The sequence below is a fragment of the Adiantum capillus-veneris genome, chromosome 21 (genome assembly GCF_014529385.1).
Source record: "Adiantum capillus-veneris isolate H3 chromosome 21, ASM1452938v2, whole genome shotgun sequence".
Taxonomy (NCBI): domain Eukaryota; kingdom Viridiplantae; phylum Streptophyta; class Polypodiopsida; order Polypodiales; family Pteridaceae; genus Adiantum; species Adiantum capillus-veneris.
Window position 1 is genome coordinate 5,830,588 of NC_140951.1, and position 18,688 is coordinate 5,849,275.

At 40.9% G+C, this 18,688-nt stretch overlaps 1 pseudogene; it reads right to left on the reverse strand.

Annotated features, from left to right (window-relative positions):
* Positions 1-14,120, reverse strand: part of LOC147430491 (uncharacterized) — a 30,639-nt pseudogene extending 16,519 nt beyond the window's left edge.
* Positions 14,121-18,688: the final 4,568 nt, after the last annotated feature.

Here is an 18,688-nt window from a genome sequence, read left to right on the forward strand (position 1 = left end):
TTTAAGTTTATTTAAGTTAAATTAGATTAGATTTAGGTTTATTTTTAGTTAGATTTACGTTTGATTAGATTTAGGTTTATTTACGTTATATTAGATTAGATTTAGGTTTATTATGTTAGGTTTAGATTTACGTTATATTAGATTAGATTTAGGTTTATTTAGGTTATTTACCTGTTATTGAAGAGGGAAATGGCATAACCAATCTACCACACTTGGGTGATATAAAGGTTATACCATTTTCCTCTTTTTATCGTTTAAGATAAGGTTAGATTTATATTTACGTTAGATTAGATTTAGGTTTATTTAGGTTAGATTAGATTTAGGTTTATTTAGGTTAGATTAGATTAGATTAGATTTAGGTTTATTTTGAGCTAGATTTACATTAAATTGGTTTAGGTTTATTAACGCACGTAAGATTTAGATTTACGTTAGATTAGATTAAAATTAGGTTTATTATGAGTTTAAGATTAAATTAGATCTAGATTTATGTTTGATGGACCATGCGGACCAGCAATTCCACGACAGTCTAGCGGTTGTGGTTGTTGTGGCGAGGAGCAAGTCCTTTCTAGAGCTCATGTGTTGCAGAGTCCCTGGGACACACCGAGGAGTGTCCCTGCTTATGAGACTGCTCAGACTACACCGAAGGATTATACTGCTTATGCGTTTGAGAGTGGTGTCCCGACCATTGCGTTGGAGATGATGAGGAGTGACCCGAACACTGCGTCAGGGTCACCTAGAGGCATGGATGATGAGCATTCATCGGACAGGGTTGCTGTAGTTCACGGGATGGACATGCCAAAGTGATACGTCTACCTCATCAATCGTATGTCCGATGAGACCATTTTGACCCCTGAGGGGAAGCAAGTGATGGGCCGCATACAACAGTTGTGTAAACATGTTTTTTGACACACTGTAGTCTATCATGGTCTCTTGGAGGGACCAGGATAAATCCTCTCAGTATTATCTTATTGCTACACTGCATCGGGAGTTCCAGTTCCCTCTATGGAGAATACATTTGACGATGCTTGGATGAGGAGACGCATGCGCAACTACATGAAGCATCGGAGGTAAGATGAACAGATTCGAGACCTGACTCGCATGAAGGAGAGGAGTGGAGGGGTATCAGGGAGGATAGGACGACCAATCGAGATAGGTGGTGGTAGCAAAGGGACATAGCAAGAGTTTGCATCAAGACGGGATTATCCCATCACCTGGGGAGTGGCGGTTGGGCCAGCTTCGAGGAGGATTTTGTCCCATCACCTGGGTCATGGATCGACGGGGTGGAGAGGTGAGAGTATTAAACTCTTGCATTGAAGTATTTGTATATGTGAGGCCCATTCACATCTACACAGCTAGTAGCCCCATTGGTATGTCTTTTACCCTTCAATAGAGCGAATCACCACATGTTCAATTAGCTTATATTTTAGATTGAGTTTTTATATTAGAGTCTAACTTTGAGATTACGGTAAAAAAATTAGAGCTAGACGAACGGTGAAAAGATCTACTGTGAAAAGATGTTAAGATGCTGTGAAATGCTACAGCTAGACAAGAGGCAAAGGGGTTTTGTCCACTACATGCACTATCATGTAGACGTGGGTGTGTAGATTTCTTGTACCACAAATATAGGCATTGACCAATAAAGACGAGATTATAACCCGGTGGTTCTGATCTCCGTGCACCTCTAGACCGAGGTGTGCAGGGATTGGACATGACTAGAGAATGTGAGGTAGTTTACAGTGTGAACAAAGAGAGAGAGAGAGAGAGAGAGAGAGAGATAAAAGACGAAGAATGCCAATAGAAGATATAATTTGTTGTCTAGGTTATAAGATTTTTACCCTCATTATGAGTAGTGACGAGGATGTGGGGCCGTCCAACCGAAACACCTATCTCTCGACGAGGATCTTATGTCCTTGTAGTCAATGCAAGCATGTTGTGCGACGGACAAGACGCGTTTTTTTGCAGCACGTTCGCGAATTTACCGAGTTCGATCCATCTATTATAGATCGAGTTGTTGCCAATTATAACTCGTCGGACTCTGACGCTGGCCAATAGGTAGCAATCTTGAAACTCAATAGACGTGTTCGCAGGAGCTTTGGTCAAGCAGTATATGTGAGGCCACAAGATGTAGCCTCTGATAGCTTGGGGGATGATCATGCAGACCACATTCCCAACCAGCCAATGTTTGAGCCCGAGATTGATGAAATGATCGAGACGATCATGGATTCAGAAAGGCTTATCTATGATGATATGAAAAGTCGAGCCGATACGCCATTGTATAATGGAGCACGTGTGTCTAGATTGAAAGCGCTCCTGGTTCTTCTCAACATGCAGGCAAAGTTTGGATGGAGTGACACTAGCATCACAACACTTTTCAGGTGATCTATTACAATTAGTTTACTTTAATAAAACTCTAAATGTATAATGATCTGATAGATTTTTACACAATTGTACCGTATTTTTATGTTGTGTAGATTGCTCAAAGAGCACATACTACCAGCTGATAATGTGATGCCAAATTTTCGAGAAGAAGCAAGAAAGATTTTAAGAAACTTGGGGATGGATTAGAATTTGATCCACACTTTTCCTAATGACTGCATTCTTTTCAGAGGGGTGCATGCAGAGGATCTACAAAATGAAACGGAGGACATCTGTTTAAACGGAGAGTTCTATATAGATATAGGAAGTTATGCTGAGCTATGCGAGGATGAGAGAGAGACCTCTTAAAGCCATAAATATTGTATTTGAACAATTTTGATCCATTTTGTAAAAACTCTAGCTCTCTAAGTACCTTCCATGTTGTATAACGCTCTTTTGATTTTGCGCTCACATCTTGGGCAATCCATGGCCACATCCAGCTCCACCACCTGGTTTTTCGACTGCAAGATTTGATTGTGTGCGCTCTCTCTCTCTCTCTCTCTCTCTCTCTCTCTCTCTCTCTCTCTCTCTCTCTCTCTCTATCTCTATTTCGATTGAAAATTCTGAGTTATCGACTTGCCTCTTCTATCACTCAAGTTGAATAGAAGAACGCGTTCTATTGCTGCTAGCCTTTGAACATTCCAAAGCTACAAGCACCTTCAAGTTCTACGTCAAAAAAAAAAAAGAGATAGTTAGGATTCTTGTAGGATTCTCCGTTTTGAACAGTTTTGCTTTGTTTTATAATATATATTGTGTTCATGTGGGTTTTTGTCCATTTCTATTTATATGCATCATTGCATTATTGCGTCATTGTATTTCATGGTCTTTGCATCCACTCCAGGTACGTATGCTCTAGGTATGTTCTCACAAGCAGGGACGACGAGCACTGCACTCCGGGTGCGATGGAGACTGAAGATGCAATCACAAAATCCGACAGATACGCCGCTTGGACTCGATGAGACTTCTAATTAGACGACGTCAGTCTAGCCGTAGCTAGATAGCATTAGTTTCTTTTTGTCATAGCTTATGTATCATGAGACAACTTTTATACGTCTTTTTGAAAACCATGTATATTTTTTCAATAATGACAATGGTGTTGTAACTATTACATTTGCAAAGTTTAACAATCAAGTGATTTTGCCTATGATGTGTACAATTGTCATTGATTTAATTTCATCAATTCATACTTGTCAATTATGTATCTTTATTTTGCAAACAATACGTACTATGGATGATGGAGTTAGTGGTTATATTGTCTCATGGGTGACTATTTTGGGTCTATATCTACCTTTGCACTTTTTTTCAAAGGTGAATCAATTAATGAAACATTCAATATGGTTGATGGGTGGCAGGGCATTCAATGCCCTGCCAATAAAAAAATTTCCTCTCGGGCGTCGCTATATAAAGCTCTGTAGTGTCTCTATAAACGTCGCTATAGATGGCCTACAAATGTCGCTATAGGCGTCCCTATATAGCGACCTTTATAGTGACGCATATAGCAATGCATATAGCGATTGTTATAGCAATGCTTATAGAGACGTTCCCATATCGACGCTGTTAGCGACACCAGGGGTAATAAAAACCCAATGTATTTCCGTCGCTAACAACGTCACAAGAGCACACAACCTCTTGTAGTGAGGCTAAGTGTGTATGCTTTTAGATAGGATCTATCATAAAATCTACTATCTACCTATTCCAAAAAGACTTTCTCATATTGAACTGATCATTTCATATGGGAACCATTCATCCTACGAACACATCACCAAAGTCTTAAGTACTTCATGATGCAAACCTAGCTCTCCGACAAACAAATGAGATGGGTAAATTTTCTTTTGCAATTCAATTTTCATATTTCTCACATTGCTGGCAAGCACAATCAAGTAACGGATTCATTACACGATGGCCAAGGGAGAGACAAGGGCCAATGCGGGGTCCATAGCACCTCAATTATCTATCTTCCATGATAGATGAGTATGCTACTCACCCAGATTTTAAAGATGTAATTTCAGCCCTTGCCTTATGGAAGAACGAAGAAACATTCACTTTGTAGGATGGTTATCTTCTCCATGGAAATCGGCTATGTGTTACTCACTCTCTTTGCGAGAAATTAAAGTATGAGTCCCATGCTCCTCCCTATGCGGGCAATGAAGGATTCAACCTAGTCTTTGAGCAGTAGAGACGTATTTCTATTGCACTACCATGAAAGTGTACATACAAGAGTATGTTTCCAAATGTGTGGTATGCCAAAAGGCCAAGTATGATAGGGGGAAGGAACTTGGATTATTCCAACCATTTCCAATACCTAATTCACCATAATATAGCATATCCATGGATCTTATCTTTGGATTGCCCAAGTCTATCCATGGGAATACGGGAATATGGCCGATAGTGGACACGTCAAAAAGACTATCAAGGCACACCAAATGGCAACCCTGTTCATCTCCCAAATCACCATGGCTTGCCAACATCAATAGTGTCGGATAGAGATCCTCGAATGACCAATAATTTCTGGAAGGGTCTCTTTAAGAATCTATGTACACGGCTAAATTTATCTTCGGCCTATCACCCACAAATGGATGGACAAAGTGAAATAGCCAACCTTACGATTCTTGATCTACTCAACACTTATGTTACATAAGTAGATCAAATTTTTTTCAGTCATTGCTCATTCCATCATTGCAACTAGCACAAACACTGTAGCAGAGTAATATGGGGCTATGATCTACTATCGATGGTGAGAAACTTTACATTCTGAGGGTTCCTTGCAATTAGCCCTAGAGGGTGTTGTAGTTGGCTGGCTAGCAAAGGTAGAGCTCCAATTCCACGTTGAAGGAGGCATGCTCAAATCTAAGACCATATATGAGCTCGGTGAACTTGAAGACAATGCATCATGGCTGGTGAAGGCATCATGCTGAGAGATGTAGATTCCTTTTATCATGTAGCTTGCTCTCATGTACTTTTATCCTACAAGTATGTATCAATTTCTACCCAAATTCCAAGGAATCACATGGACCTTTGCCAAAAATTACACAATAACACACATGCACACACAGAGACAGTATATATGGCTTATGTTGGTTTTGTTTGTCAGCGCTCACGCAGAAGCATTCAATGTTAATTTTTAAATGGAAAATCCACTTTTGACGTATTGAACCGTGACTCGGAGAATTGCACCTCATCAGCAAGTTGCTTATGAGCTTTCCTAGTTTCCATGCTTTTGAAAATGCCTTCTGCTACAAAGAGTCCTTCTTCTATAAAGCCAAGGTTATCACGTAGACATCACACAAAAAATCATCAAACATAATAAAGAATGCACAGTTGCTCCAAAAGATGAAGTTGAAGACATTTAATGGATTGAGTCCTGTATATCATCGAATTAGATTAAAATGTTTATGCTTTAGATAGGATCGAATGATTCTTGAGCATTTGCTATGGAGGTAGACTTTGTTCTTGGGCATCATCGTGAAGAACATTAAGGAGGTGATGGAATGCAATTATCTGGACACTAATGAAACATGAGTGATACTCCTAGAGTCATTGCTTTGAAGGTAATACACACACACACACACACATGTGAGTAGCTATGGCTTCTACTGGTTCGCATCGCAATTATGTTGATGGTTCAAAAAGTTATTAAGTGGTCATTTTGCCTAGCTACCTTTTTCTAAATTGTAGCTAATTAGGTTCATAGGTGGGAAACTTGGAGAATAAGGTGAGTGATCACAAGCCAAGTGGTTCAACATATTGAAGTAATTTTGAATGATTATGAAGAATATTTGGCAGATCTTGAGTAAGAAGATCGTCCCATGCCAAAGATATGCAAAGAGTTCAAAGAACACAAATTTTCTCAGGATTTTCTTCGGGTGCCACTATAAAGCGGGACTATGGTGGTACAATTGTGGATAAGTTCTCGCGAAGAGAAACCTTCCCTTCAAGATTTTTGGGATTGACATCTGAGGGTTCAATATGTTACACAAAATTTAATGATCTACCTTAGTGGGAGAAACAATATGTTTTAATTATTCAAAGTGAATTGCAAGGATGTGATGTGCTTGAACCAGATGATGTGATTTCAGGAATCTTTGAAGAGATTTCTTATGTTGACGCTATGTCAGAGCTTAAGGATATTAGGCACAACAGGTTACAAAGTGGAACTAAAGTTGTTAAAGTGCACTGAATGGACATGTATGAAGAGTTGGACATATACGAGGCACTCATGCATATTGAGGATGACTTGGGTAAATCTGTTGAAGCATAGGTCGATACGAAGTACAGGACTGTTGGAAAGAAAGTGACACCAGTGCCTACACCTCTACTAGAAGGAAGTGATGGGGTGATTAAAGAAACTTCTTGACAGCCTATGCTCAGGAATCCAAAGAACATTGGGCATAAATTCACTAAGGAGACATTGCAGCAGCTGAAGGTTGGAGAAGATGGTTTTCTCAACGAAAAGAAAATCAAGTGTTTTCAAGGTACGCTTGAAACGAACAGTAAAGCTTTTGCTTTTGAGCCAAGTTAGAATGAGTGTGTGGATCCAGGTGTTATTTCACCTATGGTTATATTCATTATTCCTCACATGCCATGGAGCTTGCATCCCATTCCTATTCCTAAAGCTCACTTGCCAAAGCTTATCAATTTGCTTAATGAGAAGATACAAATGGGAGTTTTGGAGCCATCATGTCCGCCATACTCCAATCAATGGTTCATTGTTTCAAAGAAAAATGGTACTTTAAGATTCATACAAGACATGTAGCCGGTTAACAATGTAACAATCCGCAATGTGGGTATTGCCCCAATTGTAGATGAATTTGTTGAAGCCTTTGCAGGTAGATCAATTTTACTCTATGGGTGATCTTTACTCTGGAAATGTTCAATTTAAGTTGGCTTCGGAGAGCAGGGATCTTCCTACGATGCGTACACCTCTCAGGTTGGTAAGGATGTGAACTCAGCCACAACGTGCTACTAATTTTGTAGCTCATATGATGAACGGCATGAATAAGGTATTAAGGGACTTTATCCCTCATGTTACTATGCCTTTTATTGATGATCTACCAATAAAAGGATGTGAGGAAGGATCCAAAGATGAGGAAAAAGATCAGAGGGGGTGCCGACAGTTTGTTGCTTAACATATTGCTAACGGTGACACTATTTTGTCCAGGATTGAAGAAGTTAACTTGACACTTTCAGGGCAAAAATGAACTTTTGGTGCTACAGAGGTTCTAATTGTGGGGCATATGTGCAGTTCAGAAGGTAGAAGGCCAAGTCTGCCGGTGAGGCGGTCCGGGGTGGGCAACAAGAAGAGCAACCTCTAGACACCCTTCAAGGCTCCCGTGCTGCTCAATGGGGCTGGGGCACAACACAACACAAACCAAAACAACAAACCCACAGCCAAATCCCAACTACACAAGGGGCACCACCTAGTTTAAGAGCGAACTAGGACGCAAAAGAGGAGAATTGTTAGAGCAACCCACAAACAAGCAAGGAATTTACACTAACCCTAACACCAATGGAACACTCTCACACACACTAAAACAAGAGAGAGAGAGAGATAGTGCTCGGGCTGCTTTGAAACGTATCGGCAATGATCAAGCAAACACAACTATATATTTAAGAAAAAGAGAGAAAGGGGGAGGGGGTGCTTGTTGCATTAATACCTTCTTACAAATCTGTCATGACAAATCAAAGTGAGATTAGTATTTGTTCAACATAGCTTGCGTAAATTTCACCATAACACATCACAAAAAAAAAAGCCACCCCAATCACTGTCTTAAAGCCAGGGGAGTCCTCTCCACCCTGTCGCCCTCTTACAGTATGTGGGATTTATGGTTAGATTGATGACAACACCACAGACAAGCTATCAAGAACTTAACAAAAAACACCAAGACACTTACGCATCATTGTTTTCCATTACTTCACGTTGGAAGGGAGACAAAGTATCCAAGCTTAGTCCAAATCCACCCTCCTTGATTCAGCAAATGTTGGGCTTACACTAGTAGGAGAAATGATAGATTTCCTACTCTCAATTGAATGATCACTCTCTCTCTTACAATGGCATAGAGTTCCCTTGCTAATCTCCTATTACAACACATGCACATGCATAAGACAATGAGCTTCCACTCAAGAGCTCCTTCTAGAGAGGTTGAGCTTGGCTTCTCAAGCTATAGCATAGTGCTCTTGCTTATGGCTCTCCCCCTTTTGTGCTAGCTACACCCTCCTTTTATAGCAATTTTGAAGGCTAGGGTTACTCCTCTAAGCATGGTTGGGTTAGATTTTCAGCAATTTATCTAATTTCTTTTGCTTGGAATTATCAAGAAGTTGGTGAGGAAAGAGAGAGGAGAGAAATGGAGGTGATAGGACTTTTCATAGTGGGTTAGTGTTAGTAGAGTTAGTATTAATTTACAAATGGAATTGGATATTTACAATGGGAGTATCCATGTAGGATACAAATAAGGAAGAAAAAAACTCTTAAGAGGTAAGAAAAGGTGGCTTTCTTACAAGGTTGATGCTCCAAGTGTCTTGAGTAGGGCCGATTTTGACGCCTGTTGACGGTCCACTAGCTTTGACGGTACATTTTTTCTCCACTCTTGACCTTCCTTGAGAGACAAGATAATTGAAGTTGAGTAATCAACCACCATGATGCTGTCTTTAAAGAGAAGAGGCTGAATTCTGTGGTTTTTTTGATAGATAGGGGTAAATTGGAGGAGGAAAAATGAGACTAGGTGGTCAATTTTGGAATGGAATTGTGTGTGGGAGGTATGAGTTCACCATGGTTTCTCTTATTCTTCAAGGTTGAGGAGAAGGTGAGTAGTGTGCAGAGAGGAGTGGTGAGAGAGATGGGGATGATGAGTGGAGAAGTGTGTGTGAAAGAGGAAAATGATAAAGTGGAAGAGAGAGTGTGGCTGCATAGCATGGGAAAACTGGGGTCCACTAAAAAAATCATAGCTCACAGCTCGTAGCTCAAAAAAATATGAAAAAATTTGAGGCAAAAGTTCAGCCCACGAGCTACAACTTTTGTTTGTATTACCTTTTCAAATTCGGAGAGCAAGTGAACTTTAAAAATTCAGCAAAACCGACCGTTTCTTTCCACTGCAAAGGTCCTTGTGGGGTCCTTCTTTGGATGATTCTTTTGAATACCTCCAAGAGTGAGCCCTCCATAGTGCATGTATGCATGCCACCTACCCTTGACCTTATTTGGTAGGTCTATAATTGAAGATATTGTTGAGATTAGGATATAAGTGAATAGTACAACTAAGAAAATCAAATATTGAGGGGTCTAAAAAATATGTACATGTCAAATATAAATAATATAAGTGGAAAAAATATAAAGGGGTCAAAAGAAATCTCTCTCATTATGAGGCTACCATAAAAAGATAAATATTTTTTTTGGACTATCGATCTCACCATTAACCTTACTCTTGCACAACTTTTTTGAACCTAAACTGTGTGAAAAAACAGGTCCTGTGTTTGGTTTTTTTTCAATTTTTGGCAACTATACCACTCTAAACTTCATGTTTGTGAGGTGTAGATGGCTAGAGGTTAGGCCTTCATAGTTCTCAACATGTTTTGATGCTTGTAGGGAGAGCTAAGTGTTAAAATTGAAAGTTATGACCAATTTACAAGAATTGCATAATCCTGTTTTTTGGCCAAAATTAGCACTTTTATGATTTTTTTGGTGGATTTCTTGATATCCAAACTCAATTTTGATTGTGTAAGTGTAATTTATAACATATAGCTAATCTTCCTTGAGTTTTGGGTGACCTAATATGCTATATAGCATAGTATATGATGATGGTTGAGTTTTTTGATTGCGGAAGAATATGATACATTTTAGAGTAGCAAGTATAACTTTCTCAATATTGCTAGTTTCTTAGGCCAATTGTGTGTATTTTGTAGGAAGTAACCATATCTAATCATAGACTACAAACTTGGCTAGATATTGAGTAGTTTCTATGCGTTTCTATAGAGGTCATAATGCTAAACCCAGTTTTTTCATGCTGTATTAAGCACTTTATCATTGCCCCCAAGGTTCCAATTCTAAGAGATCCATTATCCTTTTGACATGATCCATGGCTCCTTTTGAATACAAAGGCCCAAAGGGAACCAAGAAAACATGTATATAGTATCTGTATTGAGCGTGACTATAGAAACTTTGATGATAGGTCCGCAGAATGGCAAAAATGCAACTTTTTTGTACCTATTTTTTTTGCCCAAAAAACAATTAGTGAGGTAAAAGCAACCATATGTTTTGGTCACCAACCCATTGAAGCTAAGGGGGTATTTTATCTCATATCCTACAAAAATCCCCACTCTTATTTATATGCAATCAACCGTAAGAAATTGCTGTTTTGGGCAAAATGCACTGGTCCATCAACTTTGGAGGCTTGTAGTGACCAAGTGATGAGAAAAATTACAAGTTTCTTATTTTTTTCATATGTAGTAGTTATTGAACTATAAGCTCATGAAAGGATTTTTTAAAATGAGTGGATCTATTATGGTTTTGGAATTTTTTTCCAAAACCCTGAAAGGACACTTTTATGTCCTATTAGGTTACCATTCTAGTGTTAAGGGGACAAGGGCATTCAAGAAGCTAGTTTTAAGTAAGCTTTTCTAACATTTTTTTAAGGCAAGTGTAGGATGTGGACCTAGGAGGTCACTTCTCTCTCTAGCCTTTTGAAGGTGAAGGGAGTAAAGGGGTGTGGCAACATCAACAAAAAGATGGGTCACTAGGGGCCAAAATTTGATTTAAAAAATAACTCATTTCTACTTATTTTTTAATTAGAACTCCCCCCAAACATATATACTTATAAAAAATATCATTTTTTGGCCTTCTTTTTTTACCTACAAGCACTAAAAGTCCACTTTTTCAAACTCTTTTTACAAACAAAAAAACCTTTGTTGTCTCCTCCTCCTCCCTCCTCTCCTTCTCTCCTCTTCCTCCCTGCCCGCTTCTCTCCTTCTCCTCCCCTCTCTCTCCCTCTTCCCCTGCCCCCTTCTCTCCTCCCATCTGCTCTCTCCCTCTCCCTCCCACCCACTCGCTTTTCATCCTTTGCTTCCTCACGCTGTAGGGGGATATGGGTTCGAAACATGAGCTAGGTGAGTGCCGCGCTATTGGCTTTGGGAAAATTGAGAGCCAAGAATTACCGCACCATGCCACACAATATGGTAATTATAATTTACTTGGGAATGCTAACCACACACAAAAACCCCTTGAAAAATGATAACATTGACGAATCTGATGCACAATTATTGAGACAGTGTTGTTAACGACACCTATTACTTAGTTTGAATGATGGTTTAGGAGTTTAAACTCCCCTTATAGCTTTTGCCAGGCCATTAATGGCTCCATGATTCACCAAAACGGATTAATTAAACTTAAGTTGACGTCGATGATCTAAATTTCTTCTATGTTGGGCTTCCAGATTCAGGCCTACTTAACTCCATCCTATCTTCTTGAGCCTTGGTTTACCGAGCTTCCTTCAACTCTTCCCTTGTTTCAATCCGAAAGCGAGAGAGAGAGAGAGAGAGAGAGAGAGAGAGAGAGAGAGAGAGAGAGAGAGAGAGCGAGAGAGAGAGAGACTTCCCTTCATCCTTGATCGTGTCCGAGAATAAGATAATGGTCTCTCCTTGCTTGTCCCAGAGCGAGAGAAAGGGAGCGTCCTCTCCTTGCTCATGCACGCGAGAGAGATTGCCTTCTCCTCCTTCGACTTCTCAAGTTATCCTCCCTTCTCCTTGCTTATTCGAGAGCGAGAGAGAGAGAGAGAGGCTTTACTTCTCCGAGTGCGAGCGAGAGAGTGGCCTCTTCTTGCTCATGCACAAGAGAGAGAGTTCTCTCCTGCTTCTTATTTTGAATACTTGCCTCCTCTCCCTTCGTAACACACCCTTTTGTTTTATGCTCCCCTATTTCCTTTTCACGCTATTTTTGAAATTCCATTAGTCACGGCGCCATGACTAATGTGGCGCATCAATTTCTTTGATGACATGGCAAGGATGGTGTGGAGGTGCCCCAAATCCGCTGCAAATGGTGCTGCATGGGCGAGCCATGCCTAGTTGAGTATGTTTTGTTTTTTAGTGGCCTCTCGTCGAGCTTTGTAGCGCCCGCCACGAGCCGTTCTTTTGCTCGTTGCCTCTCCCCTTGCTGCCTGCGCCATGCTCTTCTTTTGTTTTCCCTCCCTTCACACAAAATGTGCTTTTTTTTGTTAATTCAATGGGTGGCCACATTTGGTACACATGCCGGCCAATGCAATCAATGCACTCTAGGAGACAACATTCTTGATTGAAATCTCATCAAGAACTTGGTGCTCTACGACAAGTACACCACACTCGACATACATACTGAGTAATGCATTGACTTAATATGTGTTATTTTCAAGTAACCCACTATCGCGAATATAGTCGATATCACGTTTCCTAGGTACAAATCCTTGTTTATTGTATAGTCTTTATGTGATCTCACAAAAGAAACACCCGAGTGAGTTTCCTTGAACAATATATTTCTCCAATATCCAGTATTTTGTATATACGTTCAAGGAAAGCATTATCAAATGTATCCATATCGACCTCGATAGTGCCGAGCACCGATCCATCTGCATACCCCTCTTTCGATGCACTTCAAGAGATGACATTTCGGACAAGATTCTCCTTGAGAATTTAATGTACCACATTCCAAAACTTGGATGAATCTTAAAACTCCCAGATGGCACACTAACCGAGGCGAACAAACTGATACAAAACTGGCCCCGGTGAATCTTTAACCTGTAATATCTTGGCAATCATAACTTTGATTGCTAATATGAATTGACAGACGTGCTCCACAAATTGAGCACTTCAGCCCCATGCATTCATATCAACTTTGACCCTTCATCAATAACTACCCAATTCGGTACAGATCTTCAAACATCTCGACTTCAAACTGCCATAACTTCTTTACCGTTACTCCAATCTAGGAGCCGTAAAGATAGTCCGATAGAGCACTTCAAGCACTGCAGTTCTAGATCATAAACTCCTATCCGTGGTCACTTCAATCATACTCTTTTTTAGCATCAATAAGGCATCTGTTGGCCCTTTAAAGCCGAATTTGGCATACATTAACCATAAAAGAAGCTTGTTAATAAGCAGTAAACATTGATAAAGGATCAGGTAAGCTTCAAGTAAGCTCAATGTTCATCTTCCTCATATTTTTCTTAGCATGGGAGCGGAGCTTCACAAAATCCACCCCCTCTGAACCTACATAGCCTCCAGTCTGTGCAAACTGCACTTAAGTAGCATCATCATTAAGAGCATCATCAGACTCATCGACTGATGCATACATATAATTATCTTCAGGAGGTTGATCTGTGTTGAAATCTTCAATATTAATCTCACCTTCTTGTTACTTAAACAACTTAACTCTTTTTCTTGCAATAGGCACCTGGAGCTCAGTGCCATCTAGATCACATAGCTTATATGTCGCATTATCATAAACATGAAGTACTACATATGGTCCAAACCATCCTTCACATAGTAGTGTACTGGTTCTCCAAGCTACTGTCATATACAAGGACCCAATCTCCATCTTTAATAGCATGAGGTTGTAGTCTAGGCTTACCATAAAATACAGCTTTGTTCTTTAACCTTGCTTCCTTAAGCTTCACATTAGCTTGTTTAATATCTTCTTGATCCCTTTCAAGTTGGCGAATGTACAAAGCAAGCAAATCTTCTATAGACATGCCTTCTTCTTAGGGCATTATAGTCCAAGAAATAATGTTTTTTTGCCCATGTATTAGCTCAAATTGCATAAAACTATGTGTAGTTCGATCAGCCCGTAAAGCAAATGGTAGGAGTTTAGGCCAATCCCCATTATGTCCCTGGCATGCCTTTGTTAAATCTTTAACAAGAGGCGGATGCCCTGTTTCACTTTTACCATTACGCTCTAGATTTTAAGCCAATTTAATGCCTAAACGAGCAAGGAAATCTCGAGCTTTAGTTGCATCTAGCTCTCCTGTATCAATAGTAATTCTACCAACACATCCATACCTGGAAATAACATACTCAAGCAAGAGCTTGACTATAGAAGTGTAGCTTTGGTACGCAAAGCTCCACCTTCTACCTGATTAGTAAGATCTTCTCTGGCAAGAACAATGTACCACATCTCCCAAACACCTATTGGCATGGTAATCAAGTCCACCATCCACTTGTAGTGCATAGCCAGTGGATAAGTGGGATGCAGTCCATCTTGATTACGCACATTAGAATATTGTTGGCGTACTAAGCATGTCTCCACAAACTGAGCCACATCTTTATACATACCTTTCCACGAATAACGATCCTTAATCTTGACAAAAGTTTCACAGAGTCATCTGTGTCCAATCCATAAAATTTCATGAAATTCTTTGATAACCTGTTGTTGAGTCGCTTTATCACAAATAACCCATTGTGGTACCCCTCATGGGAACTTTGGTTGCTTCCATAAATTTCCATCCTTCAGAAAATAGTCGTAAGCAATCAATAAGCCTCCTTTCTTATCCTTTTATACTCTTGATCAGTCCACCCTTCATGCTTAGTAAGAGTGCTAAGGTAGCGACCAATCAAAATCCCCTCTCCATCATAGAAATCCTTAAAAAATACCTCAAAAATATGAGCAATATTACCACAATTTGCATGTAGATAAGAAGATGTATAGAACTTCAAGCAAAAATCATCACTTGCTGTCAGCATCTCTTTGTGAGTGCACGGATGCGGTGCGTGTGTGGAGAGAGTGAAAAGGGGAAAGAGGGAGAGAGAGAGAGAACGACACAGGATGTGGGGTGGAGCTCCCAAATCTCACTGTGTGAGCACCATGTGAGAATGTGAGTGAGAGCTCCTTATTATTTGTATGTATAAAGAATAAGGAGATAAATGTGGGCAACCGGTCACTGGCCGATAGACACGGGCAAAGCACGGTGAGGCACACCGCCTTTACCTAACATTCTCCCACTAAAGGATGTGTGCCGGTAAGTGGCGAGAAGACTAGCCTACAGCTAGTATATACAAGAGGTGAGAGAAGACGACTCTCAACCTATGCCCACTGGCTCACTCCAAATATGCTCTAGTGTAGATGCAACATGCATACCACTAGGGCTAGAGCTATGATGACACTCATGATGCAGGTATCGAGTGACGACGTGCATGGCTCCACAATGCAGAGTGCCAGTGTCAGCCATCGCACGACTGACAACTCCCACTGCAAATGCACCAACCGCATAAGCAAGATCAGGCCTCAAAACCAAAAGGTCAGACATGAGAGAACCAAAAGCCGATGAAACATGCACTATGTGTGCCAACCTATCCCTATCAGCAACCTCAGTGCCATATGAATCCTCATCAGGAACCACCTGCCTATGCATCACCATGTCAGCATCATTTGGCAAAGGCATGTCCACTGAGAATGACTGCAAAACCAAAAAAATCAGCACCACTGCAATCACACGCAGCTGTTTGAAGGACACTGTCGCCCTCAAATGTATCAGACGCATCATAGAACAATGCACCAGTCCTTGGCTCAACTGATGTCACCTCAACTGATGACTGACAAAGCTGTGCATTCCCAGAGATACCACTGTCTTAGTGAATGTCACCACAAGACAAATGCATAACCTACTCTCCATGCAGCACATCTGCAAAAGAGACACGCCTCATCTCTCGCTCCCAACATGGCTGCAAATACATAGATACTACACCGCCTCATGTCAGAAATATGCAAAGGGTATACCAGACCAATCCTAGCACCTATGGCTATCACCAGTGATCCCCTATGAAGCTGAAATGACCACTCTCCAAGCAATACACAAAGTCCACTACTCTGCAAGTGACGCACTGAAATGAGACTCTGACTGAGTCCTGGTACATAACGTATATCTCGTAGCGTAAGCAATGCACCGCTAGGTAAAGACATGTATACATCTCAAGCACCCTCTATGTCATATGCTGAACCATCAACAAACTGCACACAACCAAGTCTCCCAATAGAGAAATAGAAAAACAAATCAGGACATGGCGTCACGTAAAAAATTGCATGTTCGTCTAGTAGAAAACGTGTAGACAATGTGCTTTCCCAATCTCAGCTATGTGGATGCCTATGCTAGGGATATGTGTGCTGCAAGAATACTTTTGTGCTTTGGATATCAACAACTTTACCTTCACACAATGATTTTAGCTACTTGGGTGCATGATTTGTAGGTTGTTTCTATGGCAGGTGAAGCCAAGATGCTAGGTGATGAGTCACTTGAGTTGTCTCTATCGGTTGGGTTGAATGTGGCATGCAATATTTATGCTTTTGGCACTCCAGACATGGCGGATGTGTTAGTTGGATATTCCTTAGGTGCATTTTGGTTGATTGGTGACAAATATATGTGTGGTCTTATGATGCTTCTTATGAATCATGCGAGATATGTCTTTGGCCTTTTGATCCAGGTGGAATCAACATCTACTAGTGCTGCTGCTGAGCATGAATGCTCTAGCAGGCTAGGGGGTGGGCAGATTATGTCAGGAGTTTTTTGGAGCAATGAATTGCGCATATGTACATATCCATGCATGGTGCATCGACTAAAGGATTGCCCATTTTCCATAGCCAGGTGGTTACGTGGGGCCCACATGTGTACAGGTAGGACAACATGTACATAGTGCATCGATTTTCACTATTACCACTACCAATGTGTTTTTTCTACAATAATGAGGAGTTGGTAGCACGTAAAACTTCTCGAGGAATCTATCCGTGGGCCGACGACATGAGGTAAGCGAGTGCGTGAGGAGGCCGAATGGGGTCAATATTTGCATGTGGATGAGTACAGACACAACTTGGGTGTTTTCTTGTGATAATTATGCATAAAGGTCACCATGAGGAAAATTTTTTGGGGCCAATCCACATGGTGGCGGGATGCATTATTGAAAAGAAATGAGTGCCAAGTGCGCGGATGATGCAAAAAGGTGACAACTATGCACTGCAAGGTCAGTTTTTGGCCTGTTCGGGGTCCGTTTGAGGTCATCTAAAAGGCCAAGGGTGACCAACTAATAAATCTAAGTGTGGGAACTGAAAAAATAGAGAGAAGACCAAAAAAAACTTGGAGAAGAGAGGAGGAACAGCCGCAGGTGTGTTTCTGGGGTTTTTGGAGCCTGTTTTGGCCGTAAACTGCTTATCCGATGTCGGATTTGAGCACTTTGACATTGTAGACTGGGGTTTTGGGCCGTTCCAGACGCGATGGTGCTGTACATTTGGAAAATTCCTCAATATTTTTCTGTTCTTTTGGCTGTGTAAGTTTCTCCTATGAGCGAAGCTTCTGCTCCAATTTGTGATTGTATGTGGTATCTTTTATCCATATTGTGTGAGCTATTTGCCACATTGGTGTTGGCCCAAGATCAATTGTATCTAAACATAAAAAATTCTCCTCTTTTGAGCTGAGTTTATTGGGTGTGTGTGTGTGTGTGTGTGTATGTCTGTGTGGAGTGGACAAGTAGATAGTCTCTCTCCTCTCACTCCAGAGGTGTGTTCCCTGTCTCGGCCAGGTGTGTTGTGGAAGCCGAGTGGTGCCCCATAGTGCATGTGTGTATCATTCCAAGAGTGTGTGTCCGGTCGTTATAGAGGCACTGTGTGTGTTTTCATCCCGCTCACATTCTTTTGGCGCCCCCACGAGGATCTTCTTCGAGTACCTTATGCTTCGAGCTTCAAGCTTCGAGATTCGGGATTACAGGTTGCAGGTTGCAGATTACAGGTTACAGGGATAGGCACATGTACAGGTACAGGTAATGGTACAGGTATAGGTGATTCACACAGGTACAGGTAGCTGGAGTACAGTGATATACTAGCAGTGATGTCACTTGCAATTGTTGTGGGTATGCATCACTTGGCGTCTGTTTGAGCGCATTGTCTGCTGGATTGTACGTTACTTGTAGAAACTGCCATTGTACGCATTTGTGGAGCCATACTTGGTTTTATTTGTCAATCCCAACCATTTCTGAGACTTGGTCTGGAAGATAGTCATTTATGAGACTTGACTATACGCGATTTGCATTAGCCTTCGTGTGAGGGTCGATAGCATGAGGTTTTATTGAGCTGGGGGATTCTCAAATGTGGATATCCTTTCGGTGATACAGGTAGTTGGAGCACCCTTTTCCTGACCTCGCCATAGGCTATGTATTAGTGATTCTTATTTGATGCTCGGGTTCTATTGTTAGCAGTTTATGCATACATATACAGTCTATATTTTGGGTTCACACTGCTCTACTTCTGGGGAAACTCTGCCAAAATTTTTCCAAATTGTGA